This window comes from Mauremys mutica, chromosome 1, assembly GCF_020497125.1.
Source record: "Mauremys mutica isolate MM-2020 ecotype Southern chromosome 1, ASM2049712v1, whole genome shotgun sequence".
Lineage (NCBI taxonomy): Eukaryota > Metazoa > Chordata > Testudines > Geoemydidae > Mauremys > Mauremys mutica.
The window spans coordinates 334,241,958-334,261,577 of NC_059072.1; the positions used below are offsets into that span (position 1 = coordinate 334,241,958).

General features: G+C 40.7%; 1 protein-coding gene and 1 long non-coding RNA gene across 3 annotated transcripts in view; one reads left to right on the forward strand and one right to left on the reverse strand.

Moving 5' to 3' along the window:
• Positions 1–13,121, reverse strand: part of CNTN5 (contactin 5) — a 1,047,172-nt gene extending 1,034,051 nt beyond the window's left edge. The window contains exons 1-2 of the mRNA XM_045019421.1: positions 13,005–13,121; positions 11,824–12,834 (exon numbers count right to left, since the gene is read on the reverse strand). The gene's annotated coding sequence lies outside the window, so the exon portion shown is untranslated. The remainder of the gene's footprint in view (positions 1–11,823; positions 12,835–13,004) is intronic.
• Positions 13,117–16,941, forward strand: LOC123371649. Of its 2 annotated transcripts, XR_006579890.1 has the most exons (4): positions 13,117–13,635; positions 13,734–13,832; positions 14,849–14,917; positions 15,242–16,941. It is a non-coding gene; the product is annotated as an uncharacterized LOC123371649 (long non-coding RNA). The 2 variants fall into 2 exon arrangements; XR_006579888.1 differs by having other exon boundaries at positions 13,117–13,832; positions 15,242–16,940.
• The last annotated feature ends 2,679 nt before the right edge of the window (positions 16,942–19,620 follow it).

The following is a 19,620-nucleotide window of genomic DNA, read 5'->3' on the forward strand; positions in this document are numbered from 1 at the left end:
CTTGGACCAGATCCTGTGCTCTATGTAGGATTAAATCAAGAATTGTCTTTCACCTTGTGTGTTCCAGGATTAGCTGCTCCAGGAAGCAGTCATGTATGGTGTCAAGATAAAGTATCTCCCCCATTATTATCGCCTCTCTAATTTTCTAGAGCATTTCATAATCACTGTCAACATCCTAGTCAGGTACACAGTAGTATATTCTTACTGTTCTAGTCTTATTATTCAAGCATGGAATATCTGTCCATAGAGATTCTATGGTACAGTTTCATTCATTTAAGATTTTTACTCTATTAGACTCTATGCTTGCTTTCATTTATAGTGCCACTCTCCCACCAGCATTAACTACTCTGCCATTCTTATAAATTTTGTAAGAACATATCCTATTGATTATCATTGTTCCACCAAGTTTCTGTGATGCCTAGTATATCAATTTCCTCATTTAATAACAGGCACCCAAGTTCACCCATCTTAGTATTTAGACTTCTAGCATTTGCATACAAGCACTTATACACTTTGTCACTTTTTAGCTGTCTGCCATTATGTGACGTAATTAAATGAGAGTTTTTCATTTGACCATTTCTCTTCAGTTCCTACCTGTACTTTATCAACTTCCATCCTCTTCTCCCTACTAGGATATAGAGAATCCCCATTAATAGATTGTACCCTAAGGGATGTCTCATTCTGAACCGTGTGCTCCTCTGCAACAGTCAGCTTTCCCCCACCCCTAGTTTTTAATCCTTCCTATATAGGCTCCTCCTTTCCCAAAATGTTTCCCAGTTCCTAATAAATTTAAATCCCTCCTCCCTATACCTTCATATCATCCACACATTGAGACCCTGCAGTTCTACCTGTCTAACTCGCCCTGCGTGTGGAACCGGAAGCATTTCAGAAAATGCTACCATGAAGGTCCTTGACTTCAATCTCTTACTTAGAAGCCTATTTTTGGCCTCCATGACCTCTCTCCTTCCTTTCCCTATGTCACTGGTACCTACATGTACCACAACCACCAGCTCCTCCCCAACACTGCACAAAAGCACGTCTGAATGTCTCGAGAGAGACACAACCTTTGCAGCCGATAGGCTATTCACGATGAAGTTCTCCCAGCTGGGTTTGTGATGACTATCTATATTTCCAATAATAAAATCCTCTATTACTATTACTTTTCTCTTACTAATCACTAGGATTCCCTTTCCCCGGAAGAGGTATCCTCAGTGCGAGAGGATACCATGACACCATCTGGAAGGAGGATCCCAACTATGAGATTGTTTCTCTTCACTCTACTGTAATTTTCTCCTTCCCCAAGACTTTCATCCTCCTCAATAGCACAAGGGCTGTCAGTCCGGGTGTGGGACTGTGTCCCAGAAAGTCTCATCTACATACCTCTGTCTCTCTTAGTTCTTCCAGTTGAACCACTCTGATCTCCAAAGCCCGTATTCCGTCTCTGAGGGCCATGAGCTCCTTTCACTGAATGCACATCACCAGGCCACAAGGCAGGATTGTACATACTGCATTCAGTGCAGTAAACTGGACATTCCCCACTCTGCTGCTGGAATTCCGCCTGCATTCTCTTTACTCCATCTTTTCTGTTGTTTTGCATTTGTTTGTTTGTTTCTGAGAGGGTGTTTATTGCCACAAGTTCAGAGAATGTTAATCAGGCGTATCTAGCTCTCACATTCCCGCTCTAAAATCCATCGTAAAACTCCTGTTAGCTGCTCCTGTTTGCTAGCTCTAGGGTTATTCTTGGTTAGCTACTCATGCCAATGCTTTGGGGCCTCACAGTTTAACTAGTTTAGCTAAGCTATTGTCTTACAGAACTTGAGGCTTGTATGCTTATTGCCTCATCTAGCAAATACCTATAGGCTACAAGTCCCCACTTGATGAGGTGATTGTTATAAGGGCCTTATTAAGTTACCATAAGGAGATTTCAGGCATTTGGTAGGCTGTGACTGAATGAGTCCTAATGATGGTGTAAGGGCAGGCTCGCCGGAACCGGTGTAGAAGTTGGGGGCCACAGGTGCTGGAACCATGGCCCCGCCCCCTGCTCCTCCTCCTCTTCACCCTGAGGCCCTGCCCCCTGGCTATGCCAGAAGCCAGAGCCAGGTCACGGTAAGAGCTTTCCAGTGAGCCCAGGCTGCTATAAGGAGCCCCAGACTCTCCACTTGCCCTGGGCAGTGGGGCTGGAGTGCCCAAGAGCAGCACCCGGCCTGTGTCCCCACCCCCCATGGAGAAGGAGGGGGCTAAGGCCTACCTATCCCCCACCACCACCGGGAAGAGGCTGGCCTCATTGGCAGGGGCTGCGCTTTGTGGCGGGGGAGCTGATCACCTCCCCCACCAGAAAGTGGATCTCCTGACGCACCTTCCTGAGGCTACTACACCCATGTTAAAAAGCGGGAAAGGTGTCCCCCTTGCTCCCCCCAGTTCTGGGAGCCCTGCATAGAGGTTTTCTGGTTCCTGATACACAACTATAGAAACTGCAGGCCTCATGGACACAATGATTTGCTCTCTCTTCTGGGACTGTCCAAGTATGTGGTGGTGGTGGTGGTGGTGGAAGAGTGTTTGTAATGACTACTCTAGGTTGATGCTGGGCCTCCTCATGAGACTTTTCAGGGACTACTTAATATCCCTTCTGTAACACTCTGATTTTACAATACATACCACACAACACAATTAAAATAATGTCAACTGGAATATTTTAGACAACAATTCATACTTTTAACCCAATTTCCATCCAGGGAGGTATAACTAATATGTTATTACTTCCACACATTAACCTGGCAAGGGATTGTTCTGCCTCATCAATTTTGTTATCACTTTTATCAAGTTTTCGTTTCATTAGCTGTTTTAGTTTTAAATCAAGTGGGGTATACACACACACAGGAAATGTTGGTAGGATTTATATGGTTAGATCTTGACTCTCTGGATCAGAGATAACGGTCTTATTTTCAGAAACAGGGGAAATTGCCATATGGCCAATTGATGTATTTACCTTTGTGATCTCGCACTCCAACTGACCATAAAGATGTCTCTTGCAGATAGTTACCACACAATATTGATGACCACCACCACAGGTCACCCTCTTTACAACAACTTTTCACTTAATTAGCCTGATAGAGCATAACTGGTTCTGCTGGTACCCCTTTCTTCTAGCCAAAAGGTGTGTCCACTTCAAACACATCATATCTTCAAATGTACTGATGCCCCTGTTCTGAGCAACAGGCCATTTGCAGATTTTTTTATGTTTGAGTATCTTGAATATGTACTATCAGAGGAGGTACATTGATGTATTCCATGTAAACATTGCCTTCCAGGTGACCTACTGAGTGGACAGCTGCCAATTGGCTAGAAACATCCTCACTTGGATTGAACACAGACTGCAAATGAGACAAGGATTTTGTCACAATGCAATTTTTAATTGAATAATAAATTCATGATTAGAGTGCAGTGTCACATACCCCATGTTTCTAATTACTCCTAGTGGCAATTCCTGACAATAATTTAAACAAGCGTCTTTTCCTGTTCTATGTTTTTAAAAATAGTTCCACTTATCCTTGATTAAATGTGGGACATTTCCCAATTCTAGAAGTTATACAGTGTTAGGGATAGGGTTCAACACATTTACCTTATGCAGAACCAGATAATTGCACTATTTTGTACTCATTGCTAATAAGCACTAATCTTATCCACAAGGAGCACCGAGAAGAAGGAATCCACCTTAGTGCATTTACAATAATTAAATTCACCCAATATGCCAACTTGACAAATTTAGCACAACAGGAACATGCATGAATTAAACCTGATTGCTTAAGACTCCTGGTATAGGTGTAGCTGCCTCCCGCTGGAATTATTAAATGGAGTAAAGACCTTTTTCCAGCTTATCAAAGGTGACATGGTTACATCCACTAGCTTATAGCTAATGGTTACACTTTTTCCTCATTATGCCTTTTACAATTTAATAGGGCTTGCTAGAGGCTGGCTTCCTTGATCAAAGAACAACAGATAGAAAGTCCAACCTGCTTCATCAAGTAGAGAAAAAGAGAAATCCTACACAGGCATTTGCAAGTAGCAAAGTGTGCACACATAGCAAAGGGATGTTAGGACATCAGAAAAGCCGTGAGTCTTATTCCCAGTTTCCCTGAGCTGAGTTTTATGTAAGCAATAATACGCAGCAGTGCATACATTACACTGCAGTCGGACATTCTGAACATATTGTGAGCCATGAGGCTGGGGGTGGGGAAATCAAGTGCTTGTCTCACCTCAGACGTTGAAATGTCACAAACCCCACACCAGAATTTTTTTTTGATGGATCACAAGGAAAATTTGTCTTTTGATAGAACCACACACAAAAAAGCTTCTCTGACATTCACATTTTTTTTATAAGATTTGTTCCATGTGAGATTTCATAAAGCTGAACAACACACTGTGGAAAATAAAATCTAAGAAAATATGATCTTAGGGTACTTTTGAACTGTTAATTATTGGGCAGTGGCTTTGTGATATCAGTGTTAACTCAGCCAAACACAGTGGATTTTAGTAACTTTACATGGCATAATACAACACCAAAACCAAACTCAAGATTTATCAGAACTGCATACTTTCAAAACGACTTTATAGTGCAGAATGCTGGGGAATGAGAAAGTATGACATGTCCAAACTGTCTTCATTCCATACATTCTGCCTCAGAAAAGTCCTCCATATCTTTTGCCAGAACAATTTCAAACCAAGACCTAGTCACACAGTGCAGCCAAGAAGATATGAGCACCATAATTACCAGGAGATGCTGGAGATGGATTGGTCATGTACTTCGGATGGAAACTGATTCCATCACCAGAAAAGAATTAAGATGGACCCCTGAAGACACGTGAAAACAAGGCCACCCTAAAACAACATGGTGAAGAGCTGGGGAAGCCAAGCTGAAAAACCTGGGGCACAGCTGGGGAACCATTGAAAGACTTGCCAGAAACGGACAGGAGTGGAGGAGCTTCATCACTGCCCTAAATGCCAGAGGTGTAATGGGAACATGATCGAGGGAGAAGGGAACTTGAAGAAATAGGTTCATGGTTATGATGCACAGCTATGGGATACAGCTCTTCTCTCTCATATATAAGGTCTCTAGGAGACGAGGAATAATGGGGGGAAATAATAAGATGTTCAAAGTTAAAAATTGAATTCAGAGAAACTTGTAAAAACTCCTCCATGCAGCAATCAGAACTTCATTCTACGTACCGCACTATATGTTAAACCCCCAGAGCCCTATATCCTAACATCTAATGTTCACTGCTTCTTTAGCTATAAACCCACCCACATTGTTAGGTACTTTATAAGAAATTTTTCCAGAGAATTGTACAGTTTTGTGGGTCTGAATAAGCAAAGCACCTTTGTTCTTATATCTCTTTTTCCACAAAAGGAAAATCTAATCTTAGATGAGAATTGTTTTGTGAAATCTGTGCATTTTCTCCTTTCATAAAAATGTTTTTTTGTTTTACCATAACAAGAAAAATTGCTCTCTGAATCCTTATGAAAATGTCACATTTTGCATGCGAGCACTAGAAGCAGAAATTGATAGTTCTGCTCAGCTCCAATAGATACATGTAAAGTGAGCAGGCTAAAATATAGTGCATTTGTTGCTATAACAAAACAGGATAAGAACAAAACCAACACACTTTTCAATTAATCAAAATTAACAGTCAGTTTTGCCAGTGGTACAAATAACTTATTTCAGTTCTACTCTTGAAGAGATTTAGAGTTAGGGGCCAAAATTTTAACCTGATGCCACCATTTTTCTGGATGCAAACACAGTTATAAATAATTTGTGGGTACATTTTTGTATCCACAGTTTAGGGCACAGAGATAATCAGTACCCTAATTTACAGAAGCAATCAGTGACTCAGACAATGTGACTTAAACTACAGGTTCAAAATTCCACATGGAATTATTTCCACCTGCAGAATTAGAGGCCCCGTTGACTTTTTGGCTCAAATTCAAACGCTATAGTAAACTATGCAGATTCCAGATGGTGGCAAAAGATTTACTGCTTTCGGTGGAATAAAAAGGAGTGTGTACAGAATTTCAAAAAGACTGGAAGATTAATCTAACTAATCATCCAAAAGTTCAAACACTTGTCTGAAATACAATCAATTTTCCGTGTTCTGGGTATACCAGAATTCCCATGAGAATAGAATAATTCATGAAATTTTCAGTACTTTCTGGTTCCAGCCAGTTCAGAAATATTCCCTTTCATTGTACTACAAGAATTTCTTTTGTTTTATCCACAAACAAAATTGGGGAGAAAGCAAAAAATAAAAGGCTAAGTAGATAGACCTTACATCAGAGTAATGCAGACATGATAAAGCTGGATGACTGCTGGTTCAATACAGCTGAAGAATGTTATAACAAGAGATGAGAAATGCATAGACATTTGGATCATTTTCATCCCGGTTTGTTCCTTAAAATTCTGGGTGTACACTACAAAAAAATACTAGCCAGATGATATAGCTGTTAGATGACTGGTTAAGTTCTGTAGTGATTGAGTGGGGATAATGGCTGCCTTACAAAAGTCAAAGTGCAAGTTGACTTTTACAACATCAGATAGAGTTAGCCCCTCAGTCAAGAAAGCATCTTGGGATGTTAACATCATTACTAATTATTATCCACCCTCAAAAATACATTTTCAAGGAATATTACTGAAAAAATAGGGCTGTAGAAAATACAACGTACCAAGATTCCACAGGATTTGCTGGATTCCTAGCCATCTGGTTTCTGAGCTAAGCACGTGAACCTAATGAAAGTCCTCTTTTACATGTCTAGGTGACCGCATTTAGGAAGGCTCATTAAATTGGTTGATTGACTTAGTTTTGAGTCTGCTTCCTCTATGTTTTATTTTGTTTGGTTTGTTCCGATTTTGGTCATTTGAAATGGGGATTTTCTTAAAAATGAGTTTATGTCCGTAAAAAATGAAGGAAATAAAACCAGAGCGGTAAAAATTGTGAAGATGAATTTGTTCATATTCATAAAGAGCTTGTCAAGGATATGCCCAGATTTTTAGAGGAACTCTGTTTCCGCTTTGACACCTAAACAAGTGGCCAGATTTTCAAAAGTGCTCAGCTCCCATTTTTCTCTGAAAAATCTGGCCACAAATGAGCTATAAAAAAAAGCTATGTAAATACCAAGTACAGCAATGGCTGATAAAAAGGCAACATTTGCTGACAGATACTACAGTTTTCCTATTCTAATTATAGTGAAAATCTGTGGGGGAACTTTTGGCAGATGCTACAATTTTAACTGTGATCACTATATTATTATCTTTGTTAACATTTTCTTCACTGTTTGTAGGGAACATTCATGGGAGTTGTGTTTTCAGTTTTTATGCCACCTTCTGTTTATATATGTAATTTATATAGGTCTCCCCCCATTATTATTGTAATGGCTGCAATGTGATAAATGCTACAAAAACAAATGAAACAAAACTAAGAAATAACTTAACAACACTTGCTTGAAAATGTTTGTTACATTTTGTTTTATCATGTTCTTGTTGGTCATTTCTTATTGTCTCCTAATCTAAGAAACAGAAACAAATAGGGGAAACAGAACGGATGAGGCTAATGGCTTAAGGGTGGCTATAATTTCACAGAAGACAATCGTTAAGTTAGAAGGGATACTCTATATTGGATCCTGAAAAAGGGAAGAACATCAGTAAACCTTTCTGAGAAATGTTATATGTTTCCAGCTATGGGAGAGGAGATGAGTTAGCACTTTTTCTAGACTGAAGTTTAGAAAAGTGATCCTGAAGCAGACATAAGCAGGGCCGCCCAGAGGATTCAGAGGGCCTGGGGCAAAGCAGGGGAGCTGCGGCGCTTGTACTCACCCGGTGGCAGTCTGGGTCTTCGGTGTCATTTCGGCGGTAGGGGGCCCTTCAGTTGCTCCGCATCTTCAGCAGTGCTGAAGGGCCCCCTACTGCCAAAATACTGCCCAAGACCCGGACCGCCACCAGGCCAGGGCTTGCGAGGCCCCTGTGGGGCCCAGGGCAAATTGCCCCACTTGCCCCCTCTCTGGGCAGCTCTGGACCATAATGATGGGAGTGACCATTATGATGAAGACTAACGAATATGAATGCATGAACTGGGCCTCATTTCTGCTTCACGATCTGTGCAGGCAGACTGCTGCCAAACAACTACAGTGGGGCATCACACAGGCTCAGCTCATTTGTATCACAGCGCAGGATTAAGTTTTGCCTAAAGATGGTCAAGAACATCAGCTACAGCATGGGTGATAATTCAAAGCACAGTCAGGGTTTAACTAATACTCTACTCCTTTATTTTACATCCAGTCAGTGCACCTAATGCTTTGATTCCTCACTTGTAGAAAATACAGAGAAGTCACCCTGAAATCCCTCTAGGAAGCCGAGTGTGAACAGAATTCACTTTTTAATTAGTATTCCTACTTTTTGGATAATTCCATAAATCCTCCAAGAAACTCTTTATAAAAACAATCACATTTATTTCCACTTAAGCAAGAACACACTTTGCTGCTGCTAGCAACCCCTCTCAAGGCATAGAGCCATTATTCTAAGATCTTTTTATAGGTTTTGAATTTTTTTCAAAACAAAACAAAGTAAAAAAGTCCACCTTATGGAGCTCTAAAATATTCTAAATATTTTAAAATGTACCAGCCTCTAACCTAGGGTTACTGATCACAAATGTTCAGAAAATAAAACTGTTTCACCATTTCCAACCAGACTCTTTTCCTGTTGTAAAGTGCTGAGAAGTTGATAGTACACATTGGAGCAGCTCCTAATAAAGCATCATAGAAGTGATGTGCAGAAGAAAAACATCAAGTCTAAAACTCTCATCAGCATAGCACTAGCAGTCAAGTGTCCTACTGGACATTCGTTCTCAGGAATTAGGACCTCAGTATGGCCAGCCTGGCAGCTTTCAATGTACTGTTGTGTTGTAAACTCTAAGAAATAGCTGAAATGATCTAAGCTGTTCTGAAACTGACAGAAAGTATAACATGCAAGCTGTTAGCAGGAGCATATGGAGGGAGCAGAACAACAGTGGAAAATTATGCAGTGCATTCAGAGGAATCAAAATCTATGTTTCAGGCTGGATATAGAAAGACAATATCCAGAAGAACCATTTTAGCAAAGTCACCAAAGACAATCATCTCAGTTGCCTCAATGCTGGCTCACAGAGAGTATTGCTAATACATACTTTGTTACCCTGCCTTGCATTAGCCACTTAAAATAACTGCTTCAATGACTAACCTACCCAGGTAACTTTCCATTTGTTGATTCTGTTCAACTGGACTAGACTCCCACCTCATTTTTCCATATTGCTAGCATATTTGTCCCTGTCTGATGTATCATCTTTCATATATGGAAAAAGAAAAGTGGACCTTATATTGTCACATACAGCACCATGCTTTTCACCTCCAACTTCACCCAAGAGCTCTTTACCCTTTATTGAAAACCCCCCATCCAAGTAAATTTGAACCCGTTCCAATACTACCAAAATTTACTTTGCAGATCAATATTTTCTGGAGTAGAAAACTAGACTTTCTGAAATCCACATAAACCATACCCACTGATTCCCCGATAGACCACCACACCAGCAACTTATTCAGAGAACTCAAGCAAATTTGCCACTCATTACCTTCCTTTAGCGAATCTATGCTGACAGTCTTCTACCAAGTTGCACATTTCTTAAAGTTACGTAGCCTTATTCTTTTCCCTCAGTGATGCTTCTCTCATCTTTCTAGCACCTGATTCTCTTATTGTTCCTATTATCTTATCTTAAATAGTGGGCTACCTTCACCAAAAGCCATCCTACTTTCTTAGCAACATTCTAGCAAATTTGCTAGCAAGTTCTGGGATATCATTTAGCCAGCCTGGTTCTTCACATTTCTAATATTCTTACTGCATCTGCTCTTATTTATCAAGCCACATTAGCATCTCCCTCAAGGAAATTTTACCCGGGCAACAAAAGGTGACCTTCAAGTTCCTTATAATAAACAACAAGACCAAAGTGTTCATTCTGGTTCTCCTGCTCATCTGTAGCAATCTTCCCACCTGTATCTTAGCTCTGTTGAGTCTTTGCAAGGGCATTTGCACTATAAGGAATGAAAGAACTGAATGTTGTTGATGACTGGATTTTCTCTGATTTTACTTGAAGAGCTTTAGGTTTCTTTTAAAATTGTTTCCATTCCTTATTCTTTCTTCCTGATTTTACTCCTTCTCCTTTCTTTTACTGTAGACTTCTAATATCTTGCCCTCTTCACTACCATTTCTTAATTTGTCTACTTTGTTAAACCTAAATTGGCACACAGCCTTTGTACATGAAATCATTTTTCTCTGAGTACCCTCTGATCATTGTCAATCTTCTGTCCTTCACATTGGGTACTTCATTCAATATTAGTAAACAAGTTCCTTTCTAGATGCAGAATAGACACTGAAAGTTTGTTCACTTGTTTTCAGATGAATGCCATGCTGAGGGGAAAAAAAACTAGTAAAAAAAAAGTGTATGAGGTATTTACAAATTCCTAGAGACATTTTGGTAAAATAGCCTAATTATTGCTAATTCCTTTGGTATTCACTGTAATAATAATCATGATGAACTCATTTAGCATTAATATGGATTGTCATAAGTACTTCTGGGTGAGTTCTATTATAATTCAGCAATAATTAATTGCATGCATCATCATTAATTTTAAAATGTCACCCACATTTTTAATTGTATGCAGTTCACCTCAGCTTTTGGGACTCAGTGAACAGAGAATTTGTTTGTAGCGATGCTCCCTCAAGGTCTGCTCCAAAGTCTATTGAAGTCAATGAGGAGACTCTAGTGAATTTAAAAGGGATTGAGATTAGGTCCTTAGTTAGTTGATTAAAAATATTAAAATAAATATGGAAGGTGTTCAGTGGTAATTTCAAAAAAAGAAAAAGTAAACAAAACATAACTAAGAAAGTTATGGCAAATTTCTGAAAGTTTGCAAAGACTGGACAACTTTGCTTTTACATGGCCACATTAAATCATGTCAGAATAGGTTTTTAGGCAGTTTCTGTGATCAGAAGGAATAAAAGTGAAACTCTGAATACGTATAACAGGCCTAATGGAGGCTGATTCTTTCTGAGATAAAAATCTTAGAAACAGAATACCCTACTGCATGTTACAAGAATAATTCTCAGTTCATTTTCAACTCCCCATAAACGTTCCACAAGATCGTCTTATCCACTGGAGAAAGAATCGGTGCATTTTTATGCAATTCCCTCTGCTTTTTTTAAGGCTGACAATCGTTGGAACAGGTTTCAGGCACAGCACCTACCTGATTTAGAGAGTATTGTTTATCTCCAAGCCAAGTATCATTCTTAACTTCCCCACCAATCAACTTGCTGCTGATTTTCAGTGGGACAATAAACTGTCAGATCAACACACTGGGTTATCCTCGATAAAACCTCCCCAACAGCAGAAATGGGCACGTGTAGGCTGCTTCTAGAATATTTACTGGCTCCGTCCATCTGACCTCTCTCTTCAACAACTAAGCCTCAGCACTAGTTTGCCGTGCAGCTGAAGGATGGGGAGGCAGGCTGCAGACCATGATTATGCCTGCTCCAACTTTTTTTTGTTCGGAATGGATTCGGATCATTTTAATCCGCTTCGCCCCGCCCCAAACCATCGCAACCCGGCAACATTCGCCCAGTAACGGAGCGGTGGTTTCCACCTGCCTGCGGAGAAGCACCGAGGGCGAGGAAAACAAATAACTTGGACGCACTCGGAAGTCGAATCAGGGGGACTCAGGGGCTGGCTAAGAGCGACGGTACTGGCCACTTACCGCTGCTGGGGAAGAACCTCTCTCTGCCCTCGGGTCTCAGTCTCCCATCCTCCGGGCAGTCCCTGCTCCCTCCAAGGTAGCAGCCGCCCCTCGTGGCGCTCAGCGAATCGCGGAGTTCCCGGCCAACAATCCCTCCGGGTCGCCCTGCCTCCGCGGCGCTCAGGGCTGGAGACGCGAGCCAGGCAGGGGCATCCTTTTGCCTCCCCAGCCCAGCACTTGGCCGTCTCTGCTGGCCCCTGCGCTCGGGGTGGTTATATTGGGAGAGCGGGGAAGCACCTCCTCTGGCTGGTGTTTTGCTGTGCAGCAATTTCTCCTCCAATGTGTTCGCTCTTCCCCCTCGCTCTCCGCCTCTGACTGGCTGGGTCCTCCCGGCGAGCGGAGTGTAGGAGAGCGTGTGTGTGTGTGTGTGTGTGTGTGTGTCTCTCTCACCCCCGCCCCCCCAGCGCCTCCTCACTGCCTCTTGCTGAAGAGGGTCATTTAGCATGTCCCTGGGCATAAGGCTCCCTTTGCCCGGGGAAGGGGGGTTTAAAAATCTATTGCACTCTGCAGCTCAGCAGCGATGGGGTTGGCTTCCTCGCTCCCGAGCGCGCAGCGCTGCTTCCTCCCCTCCCTCCTCCTCTTTGCCTCTGAATTTGAATTTACATGTAATAGGTTTATTTTGCTGGCAGCTGGCTTCTGCAAAGTGTTGGCTGGCCCCGCATCTTGTTGCGCTCTCTCTTCCCTGGTGGCAGCAGAACTAATCAGAGCCCCCGGATAAACTGATCGGCTGGGGTGGCTTTTATCAGAACACTCCCCCCACCCTTAATTTGTGTTAATTGGTTGTGTGTGGTTGTGTTTTCATGGTGATGGCTCTAGTCTCTCTCCTGGTTCCCTGAGCCCCTGGCATGCAACGTGCAGGTCCAAGTCCGGTAGAGAAGGTGTTCCTCACAACAATCCTCCTCCCCCAGCCAAAGAGAGAGTAGGTTAAGCCTTAAGACACCCGACTCTTCGTGAATTTTTAGATCACCGTGGCTGTAATTGGAAAAATAACACAGGCAGTAAATTTATAGGCTGGCAGCTTTAGTGCCATTGTTCTGGCAGTCCTCCCTATCCCTTCCCTCTCTCTGATTCATTCTCTAATTCCCTTGATTCATCTGATTTTAATTGAATAATAGTTAAATAAATTACGGTCCCTCTCTTACCCCATATATTTCTTCATGTGGGTCTCTGTTGTGTGTCTGTTTAACTGCAATGTGATCCTTTTTAATGCTTTACATTAATATGTGAAACTCTCACTCAAGTCCAACTCTCCACCCCCCTTTATAATACACAGGTGACTCAAATCAGTCTAGCTCCAGCAGCACAGCACTTATTCTTCTGGCTCCTTTATTCTCTGCTTGGTGGTCTGACTAGCTCCTAATTGGCACACACAGTCACATGCAGCATACCTTATAGCTCGATGTCTTCCAACGCCGGGACTGTGTGCTTTATCTTGCAGCCTTTCTGTTAATTAAAATTAGCCTTTCCTATGTTCCTCTGCTTTTTCTCACTCATCTATATATGTAGTGCATACTCCCACTCTGTGCTTTTAATGGCTAGCCTTAGGAAGTAGGCTGATTTTAATCCTTTTTTTTTTCCTGTGGAAGACACAACGTTCTACTTTAACATTTAATGCTTCCTTGCCCTTTTATACTCTTTATTTTGTTTTTGCCTTTTGTTAGTAATTAGTTTTTTTTCTTCCTTATGTATTAACTGAATGATGGTTGTCTAACTCTGAGCTTTTCCTCTGCTTCAGTGACTCCACTTCAGTGATGAATACTCTCTCAAGCTGGGGTTGGTACACAAAAAAACATTCTACACAACTTTTTTTTTTTTGGTGACCTCGGTATTTTCTGTGCAATCGGTAAAGACACTGTCTGTATTTGTTTTAGATTTGCATAGTGCTAGTCTTGCATCAGACCTAGTAATATGATTTTCTTATGGATTTAATATTTTTATATTGACCCCACTATCAAGATGAGACATCACTGGTGAGTGGCACACATTTTTATACACTTTTGTGGTCTTGTATGTTGCATAAAACTTTGGCAGAGGATCTGCAACTCAACATCACTTTTGAATTAATTCTGTACAGAAATAGCTGTGAAGATTTTCTTAGCTAAACTCCCATACATTGACACTTTAAAAATCTTAAATGTGCTAATTCTTCCTGATCTTCCATAGCTACACTAACTATCCTTGTGAAAAAAGTATGAATGAGCCTATAATTTAGAGACATTTTTCTCTGAATTTACTCTCTTACAAACCCAGCATAATATTGTCTCTCATAACTGTGGCTGGTTATCTAGAACTATTTCTATGGGCAAGTGATATTGCAGTTTGACAAATCAAAACTTCTTTTCATTGACTCAATTCACAGAACATTATCATCTGGTCATTATTTCCAGTGTTACTAGGTTACAAGCCAGCATTTAATCAGGAGCCAGAAATAGTGACTGCATATAATTCTGATCTTATGAATAACACATGAGATTCCATTTCTCAATATTTCCAGTATCAGTGTTAAAACCAGAAATATTTTTTACTAATTTTAACATACTGTAGTTATTTACAACAGTATAGAATTATTTATAAAGATTTGACTTTTTTGTGTTTAAAAAAAAAAAAAACCAGACGTATTTAAAAATGTACTAAGACTTTTTCAAAAACTGATAATGGAGGGGTTTCCTGACCTTTATCCACCCTTGTGAAGTTTACAGATCAGATCTTTTAGCGGGTGCTTTAAACCACATGTGTTATAGTGACTAGAGTGCATTATTTTTGCTTTTAAAGACCCTTTTTTTTTTTAACTTAGTTTCCTTCTAGGAACACATCATTGCCCATTTGTTTTAAACATCTATTTTACTCCCATCTTTTTACACTTGCGCTAAAATGTACACTAGCAGTATTTCAAGAGCCTTATTTATGGGGACACATTTATATTTCCTTTGGTGGTATAAACAAAATAGATACTATCCTGGGAATACCAGTTTCTTCTTTGTTGCAGAGTGAAGGAGCACACTTCTTGTAAGACATTCTGTTAAGGAGTTCACATGTTTGTCTGCACTTTCCCAAGGTCAGAACCCTTCTAAGATTTTGTATTCTCAACATGCTTTACAGTTTTATGTCACATAAATTCAATGCTAAATATTTTTGTAGCAAATTGGGTCAATGTCTTGATATTATTATTATTATTATTTATTATTTATTATAGACCTAACTTCAACTTAGCTGTCAATTTGCTTATCTGATCTAGTTGTCTAAGCATCTTTGTGTAAGTGTCTTAATCTCTTTATCTCAGTGTCCCTAGTGGGCAAGCAGACAGATGCAGCACATCTACAGAGTCTTATTTGTCTTGCAGAGATTTTTCTTTCATTCCTTCCCTCCTCTTCTTTTTCAGCTGAACCAAATACATTCCTGTTCCTCTAATCCAGCCGAACAGAGGATTGGCGTTAGAAATAGCACTATCCCAGGGATGTGTTGCTACTATTTTATGTCTTCTGATTATGGTGCTATTCTTCAACTGTTTCCAGAGAGGAACTAAAGAAAGAGAGTGAACTTAAAAAAGACCATCCCACCCATGGTAGACAACAAAACTTCCATCAACAAACCTACATTGCAGTCACATACAATGCTCACTATTACTAACTAACCAGTTTACCCCTCTATTTAGAGCAGGCGTTCTTTGTAGAAATTGCTTTGCAATGTTCAGCAAATGTCAACTTTTCAATGACTTGGGCTATATTTATTCCAAACAGGCGATAACTTCAGTATCTTAGATACCACTGTGTGGTAAAATGGTAACAATTAAATGGCAACCTTGTGCACTGACTTCTCTAGGATTTCTGTGTAGGCTTTTCCAGTTCCTCCAATCTGTATAACTGCAAGATTTATAAGACAATTTTACAGTGGGAATAAGACGATGCACACCTCAGCTTGAGAACAGAGAGTTCTTCAAGCTCTCTGCAAATGGCAGAAGATTCAGAACCTACCATGAGGCATCTTAGCTGTAGTTGCTAGTTACTGAACTGGAGATTGTATATAAAGTAAATAGCCTCCCAGCCAGGCTTTAGAAACAGACGTACTTCCCCTCCATTGAGCACTGAAATACACATATCCAAGGTGCCATCACTCAATCAAGTGAGGGAAAGTGAGTAAATTTTGTCAGTCAGCTGATTGCTTGGGTGCAGGTGCCCATTGCAACCTGGCTTAGGAACAGAGGGCGCTGGACACTCTAAAACTATGCAAAGACCAACTGCAGAGGAGTCTGCAGTGTGTAGACCAAAACAGAATTAGGTAGGCACAGGCTGACAATGTCACACCATTCAGTTGTGAACAGGAGTGGACCGTGTGATTTTGGCAATGCAAAAATCAGCACTGCTTGGACAGCACTGGAGAATAACAAATTCTAATTATTTCCTTGCTCTCAAACCAAACCCTCTTCCCGCTGCCTGCCCACTAAGTGCCAGGCCAACCCCTCTGCAGAGCCACACAAAGCCAGTCAAGGAGTTCCTACAAACAGACCTGGAGACTCCTAGCCAGAGAACGTGGGACAAGATGAGCATCAAAGGGCTGTCTTTTGGCTTTGCCACAAGCCCTGTGAATGGGCAGCATGTAACCATGTTGCCTCAGGAGAAGACTGGAAATGAGGGTTGTAACTTGGAGACTCTTGCTGAACCTTCTGTGTTCTCCCTGCTCTGGGAGACATACCCAGCACCAGCCCTGTACCTTGTGCAGCATATGTCTCATGGTGTGCCAGTGCAGCTGTGCTGACTGGTGTGCTGTGGTGTGTGAAGCCATAGCATCACCCCTTCATTCGAGCTGACTCTCCACCTATGTGCTGAAGGGTATGCTTATGGTTTTTTTGGATAAAATGTGGTTTGCAGGGTGCTTATGCATAGGGAAGCATGCTGTGGCTCACCAGCCTAGGAACATTCTGGAGAAGGCCAGGGGGAGCGGGTTGAGCTCAGCATGTGGACTGAAGAACTATGAGCATGTGATAAACAAACCCATATGGAAAGGTTAACTCTGATTGGTTAGAGGTTCCTGTTATGTAACTTGTTATATAAGTGCCATGTGCTATAAAATAGCAAGGGGAGGGGCTCCTTGCTGGAAGGACTCTGCCTGATTTTTTTTTTTGTAGCAGGGGTTTTCCTTGTGCGCACATTTGAATAAAGCCTTGTTGAATTGAATGGCATCGAATTGAAGTCCCTTGATTCTACCCAGCATCAGACTCACTGGGAACCACAAAATCCCAACAATGCATGAGAGAGTCGATATAGTTTCCCTGTGGGTATCCACTCTCAGCAAGCACAGGAGAGTAGGAAGAAGCCAGAGCCCAAGACTTTCAAACGTGGGTGCCTAAATTGAGGTATTTAAATACAGGCTGGGGGTCCTGGTTTTCAAAGGTGTTGAGCACCTGCCAATCTGATTATTTCAGCAGGTGTGTAGTTCTTCTGAAAAGCAGGCCACCTATATTTAAGTGTTAAATATAGATGTAGGGTTTGAAAATGTTGGTCAGAGTGCCAACACTCTGGACGGGGGCATTAAAAGCTATGTTGCAAAATAGTGAGAGATGTAATTATGCCACCCAAAGATAAGTAATGTTGCAGCAAAGTCAAGAATTTTCCTGTGTCCTGTTAATGTAACAGCAAATGAGGCATATCAGGGCAGAATTCCCTTGGCCCTCACTGTGCAGTACAGCTGCTTTTCCTGCTGGAATTCAACACAAACTTGTTAACATATAAGGCTTGTTCTGGGAAGCATCCTTGTAAAAAAATTATCTTAGGCGTGTAATACCGTTGGTGAATATACTAATACTGAATCAAGCTTTTTATTAGCACTGAAATAATGAACCTCAGGCCCTACCATGTGTTCTCCTCCCATGCAGCTTCTTGAAGGAAAAAAAAATCAGCATTTTGTTAACAAGACAAGTAAATTATGACCACTCCTGAATGTACATAATGATCTCTAGTTTCAGAAGACTAAAGATATTGGCCTACACAAGGAACACAACGGAGACTGACAGCAACCCCTAATCCATGCAAGGTGTCAAACTCAAAAGAATCAGGTGTTTCACCGCACCAACAAAAAAGGGGAGGATTTTGGAGTATGGCTGGATAAACAAGCTAATAAACTGAAGATAAAAGGCTTTAGAGTCTAGAAGGGACATGGGTGATGCCACTCGGTTACTTGTTAGTGTGTATAAGTGAATTGGTGAAAGCTTTTTATTTTTTTTTCCCCATGCAATTCTGGAAGAGAAGGAGAATTCTCTAACAATTGCCCTCCATGATCTTAATAAAAACCTGATTTTTTTTCTTTAGCGTCTTCGGGAAAGGTGATGTTGGGGGAAGTCACAATTCTGCTCTATTTAGCCCCCTCAGTGATCTCTTTTACTGTGATAGAAATCAGAATTCAATTCAAAGTGCCTGAACTGAATTGGATGTAGCACCAGCAATTAAAATAGCAAATCAACATTTCAGGGCTTACCTACCAGCCTGTAGGGATTACATTCAGCATTTGACTTTTCCCTTTGATATTTTACCCTTTCTATTGTATATTGCTAGGAATGGTGAACTTGCAACTACTTAAATAGCAACAAGGAACTGGAATGAAGAATCATCTTCAGAGCAGGCAGTTGCATGGACAGTCAGGCTGCTTAATTCATTAGAGTTACCATGCTTAGCAAAATAAAACAAAACAGATTCTAGGTATTTAAAGATGTCATTGATCTAATATAATACTAAATATTGACTGAGGGTTGACAATAGCAAGTACAAATGAAGGTACTGTACACTATTCAATTGTTTTCTGTTATGTAGTAAAATTCTATTATCTAGTAGCTGATGTAAAGCTCCTGTACATTAAGAAAAATAAATATTAAAAGCCTAAAGGTAAAACATGTACTTAAACTAAGGTCAGAACGTTTAATTTAAATATTTATTTATTTTATGGTTACCCAAAGAACATTACTTCTAGCACTTATTTCACAGCTGTCCTACCAAAACTGAAATAAAATGTCTAAAATTATAATGGAATATATACTGACTTCATTAACTTAACAGCTGCACCAGTAACCAATACCAATGAACATAACCTACTTTGTTAGTATCTCGATAACAACTGCAACAATCAAAACTATTGGGATTTAAAGCAAAAGATGTCTGACTCTAGTGCTGTGATCACAGCTACCACAATATGCTTACGCATGCTACTAAAGTGAATTGATCTATTTCAAGGGAACTCCAGGGGTTGCCTGCTGCAAGATAATTTATTAACACCAATGAATCTGCCACAAAGTCAGGAACGGAAATGCTTACTATAATCATGACTACAAATTCTGATCATTCAACTTTCTAGTTGGGGTGTGTGGGAAAAAGTATTCATGGTTTTCAAAGATGTTAACTATTTGATGAGGGCACTTCACCTGGGAATACCAAAATTTCTCATCCCCACCGAGGTTTTCTCCTCCTCTAAGCCAAGGTAAATATCTTTTAGTATTTGTAGACCTGAGCCAGCATCTTCATCCCTTCCCACTCTGAGCTTTGTGCAGCAGAACGTGAGGTTATTCATTTTGGAACCCCTAGGTATGAACACAAGCATGTGTTTTTTAGAATGAGTCAGAAGAGTCCAAAACTAAAAAAAATCCTTTTGCCTGTATCCTGTTCAGATTTGCCACAAGATGGTGATTGTCTCCATTCTCAAGTTTTCCACAATACAAAATGGCAGAAATCTCCCAGGTACTTCTCTCCTGAGATTATACTATCAACTATGAATCTT